Here is a 4,455-nt window from a genome sequence, read left to right as displayed (position 1 = left end):
GGATATTTGGGAGTGCATTGAAGCCTATGGTGTATAAAGCAAATATCCTCCGATAAAAACTAGAAAGAAGCTTTCTGAGAAACTGCTTTGTGATGTATGAATTCATCTCACAGAGTTAAACCTTTCCTTACATTGAGGAGTTTGGTAGCACTGTTTTTGTGGAATCTGCAAATGGATATTCTGGAGCACATTGACGCCTATGGTGAGAAAGGAAATATCTTCAGATAAAAACTGAAGAGAAGCTTTCTGAAAAACTGCTTTGTGATGTGTGCATTCATCTCATAGAGTTAAACCTTTCTGTTGATTGAGAAATTTGGCATCACTGTTTTTGTGGAATCTGAGAAGGGATATTTTAGAGTGTATAGAAGCCTGTGGTGAAAAAGGAAATATCCTCAGATAAAAACTGGAAAGAAGCTTTCCTTGAATGTTTTTTATAATATGTGAATCAATCTGACAGGGTTAAAACTTTCTTTTCATTGAGAAGTTAGATAAAACGTTTTTTGTTGAATCCACAGTGGGATATTCAGGAGTGCCTTCAGTCTTATTGTGAAAAAGAAAATATCCTCAGATAAAAACTGGAGAGAAGCCATTTGAGAAACTCCTTTGTGATGTGTGCATTCAACTCATAGAGTTAAACTTTTCTGTTGATTGAGTAGCTTTGTATCAGTGTTTTTGTGGAATATGAGATGGGATAGTTGGAAGCACTTTGAAGCCTAAGGTGATGAATGAAATATCTCCAGATAAAAACCAGAAAGAAGCTTTCTGCGAAACTGCTTTGTTGTGTCTGCATTCATCTCACAGTGTTAAACCTTTCATTATATTGCACACTTTGGATTCACTGTCTTTTACGTATATGCGAATGGACATTTGCTGGTGCATTGAGGCCTATGGTGAAGAAGGAAGTATCTTCAGATGACAACTGGAAATAATTTCTCTGAGAAACTGCTTTGTTGTCTGCTCATTCATCTCATAGAGTTAAACGTTTCTTTTGATGGAGCAGTTTGGAATCACTGTATTTGTGGAATATGAGAAGGGATATTTGGGATTGCATTGAAGGCTTTGGTGATAAAGGAAATATGCTCTGAAAAAAACTAGAAATAAGCTTCCTGAGAAAATGCTTTGTGATGTGTGCATTCATGTCATAGAGTTAAACCTTTCTGCTGATTGAGCAGTTTGACATCATTGTTTTGGGGAAATCTGAGAAGGGATATTTTGATCACATTGAAGCAATGGTGAAAAAGAAAATATCCTCAGTTTAAAACTAACAGAAGCTTTCTGAGAGACTGCTTTGTGATGTGTGAATTCGTCTCACAGTGTTACACCTTTCTTTTCATTGAGCAGATTTGTAACACTCTTTTTATGGAACCTGTAGTGGGATATTTTGGAGTGCATTGAGGACTACTGTGAAAGAGGAAATATCCTCAGGTAAAAACTGGAGAGAAGACTTCTGAGAAGCTCCTTTGTGATGCGTGCATTCATCTCATAGAGTTAAACTTTTCTTTTGATTGAGCAGATTGGTGTCACTGTTTTAGTGGAACATGAGAAGGGATATTTGTTAGCACATTGAAGCCTATGGTGAAAAAGGAAATATCCTCAGATAAAAACTAGAAAGAAGCTTTCTGAGAAACTTCTTAGAGATGGGTGAATTCACCTCACAGAGTTAAGCCTTTATTTTCATTGAGCAGTTTTGTAGCACTGTTTTTGTGGAGTCTGCAATGGTATATTCGTGAGCTCATTGAGGCCTATGGTGACAAAGGAAATGTCCTCAGATAAAAGCTTTAGAGAAGTTTTTTGAGAAACTGCTATGTGTTGTGTACATTCCTCTCAGAGAGTTCTACCTTTATTTTCATCGAACACTGTAGGAAGACTGTTTGTGTAAAATCTGCAAAGGGATATGTGGTCGATCTTTGAGGCCTATGGTGAAAAAGTGAGTATCCCAGGATAAAAACTACATGGAAGTTATCTGAGATACCAAACTGTGATGTATGAATTCATATCACTGAGTTAAAGCTGTCTTTTCATTCAACAGTTGGGAAACAGTGTTTTCTTAGAATCTGCGAACTGATATTCTGTGGAGCTATGAGGCCTCCTGTGAAAAAGGAAATGTTATCAGATAAATAGTAGAAAGAAACTTTCACAGAAACTGCTTTGTGATGTGTGTGTTCACCTCACAGAGTTAAACATTTCTCTGTATTCAGCTCCTTGGTAACACTGCTTTTGTCCGTTCTGTGAATGGACATTTGGGAGATCTTTGAGGCCAATGGCAAAAAAGTGAATATGCCAGGACAAAAACTAAAAGGAAGTTATCTGACAAATCGACTTGTGATTTGGTCATTTGTCTCACAGAGTTAAAGATTTCTTTTCATTCCACAGTTTGGAAATAGTGTTTTCTTGTACTCAGCGAAGAGATAATTGGTAGTGCTTTGAGGCCCATGGTGTAAACGGAAATATATTGTGAGAAAAACTAGAGCGAAGCTTTCTGAGAAACTGCTTTGTGATGTGTGCCTACATCTCACAGAGTTTAACCTTTCTTTGGATTCAGCAGTGTGAAAACACTGTTTTCAATTATTCTGTGAATGGACATTTGGTAGCTCTTTGAAGTGAAGAGCAAAAAAGTGAATATCCCAGGATGAAAACTAGAAATAATATACCTGAGAAAACACTTTGTGATGTGGGCATCCATCTTGCAGATGTAAATCTTTCTTTTCATTCAGGAGTTTGGAAACTGATTTTGGGATTCTCAAAGAGATATTTTGTAGTGCTCTCAGGCCTATGGTGAGAAAAGAAATATCTTCAGGTAAAAACTAGAAGGAAACTTATTGAGAAACTGCTTCATGATGTGTTCATTCATCTCACAGAGTTAAACCTTTATTTGGATTCAGCAGTTTGGGAACACTGTTTTGTCCATTCTGTGAATGGACATTGGGAGATCTTTGAGGCCAATGGTGAAAAAGCGAATATGCCAGGAAAAAAACTACAGGGAAGCTATCTGACAAACTGACCTGTGATGTGTGTATTCATCTGATAGAGTTCAGCCTGTTTTTTCATTCAATAGTTTGGAAACACAGTTTTCTTAGAATCTGCGAAGAGATATTCAGTAGCATTTGAGGCCTCCTGTGAAAAAGGAAATGTCTTCAGATAAATAGTAGAAAGAGGCTTTCTGAGAAATCGCTTTGTGATGTGTGCATTCACCACACAGAATTAAATGGTTAAAGTAGTGTACAGTGAAAAAGGAAATGTCCTCAGATAAAAACTTGAAAGAAGCTTTCTGAGAAACTGCTTTGTGATGTGTGAATTCATCTCATAGAGTTGCACCAATCTTTCATGGAGTCATTTGCTAGCACTGTTTTTTTGGTATCTGATAAGGGACATTTCTGATCACTTTGAATCCTATCATGACAAAGGAAATATCCTCAGATTAAAACTGGAAACACGCTTTCTGAGAAAGTGTTTTGTGATGTGTGAATTCATCTCACACAGTTACACCACTCTTTCATGGAGCCGTTTGCTAGCACTTCTTGTGGAATCTGAGAAGGGATATTTTTGATCCCTTTGAAGAATATGGTGACAAAGGAAATATCCACAGATAAAAACTGGAAACAAGCTTTGCAATCCAAAATATTATTTCTTGGATTCCCCAAATACAGTGCTACCAAATGCTCCATGAAAAGGATCATGAATTCACAAATCACAAAGCAGTTTCTCAGAAAGGATATTTCTAGTTTTCATCTGAAGATATTTCCTTTTTCACCATAGGCCTTAAAGTGCTCAAAAATATTCCTTTACAGATTCCATGAAAACAGTCTTACCAAAGTGCTCCAAGAAAAAAAGGTGTAACTCTCTGAGATGAACTCATACATCGAAAAGAACTTTCTCAGACATCTTCTTTCTTGTTTTTATCTGAGGATATTACCTTTGTCAACATAGGCTTCAATTCAATGTAAATTAACACTTCTGAGATTCCTCAAAAACAGTGCTACCGAACTGTTCTAATAAAAGAATCATAACACTGTGAGATGAATTCACAAATCACAGAGAAGTTTCTCAGAAAGCTTTTTTCTAGTTTTTGTCTGAGGATATTTCCTTTGTCACAACAGGCTTCAATGCAATCTCAAATATCCTATTGCTGATTCCATGAAAACAGTGTTAGCAAAATGCTCCAAGAAAAGAATCGTGTAACTCTGTGAGAAGAAAACGCACATCCCAAAGCTGTTTCTCAGAAAGTTTCTCTCTAAATTTTATCTGAGAATATTTCCTTTTTCACCAGAGGTTTCAATGTGATAAAAATCTTCCCTTCTCAGATTCCCCAAAAACAGTGCCACTTAACCGCTCCATGAAAAGAATGGTGTAAGCCTGTGACATGAATTCACACACCACAAAGCTGTTTCTCAGAAAGCTTCTTTCTAGTTTTTCTCTGAGGATATTTCCTTTTTCACCATATTCCTCAATGTGCTT

Source organism: Macaca fascicularis, chromosome 19, assembly GCF_037993035.2.
Source record: "Macaca fascicularis isolate 582-1 chromosome 19, T2T-MFA8v1.1".
NCBI lineage: Eukaryota > Metazoa > Chordata > Mammalia > Primates > Cercopithecidae > Macaca > Macaca fascicularis.
This window is presented reverse-complemented; position numbering follows the sequence as displayed.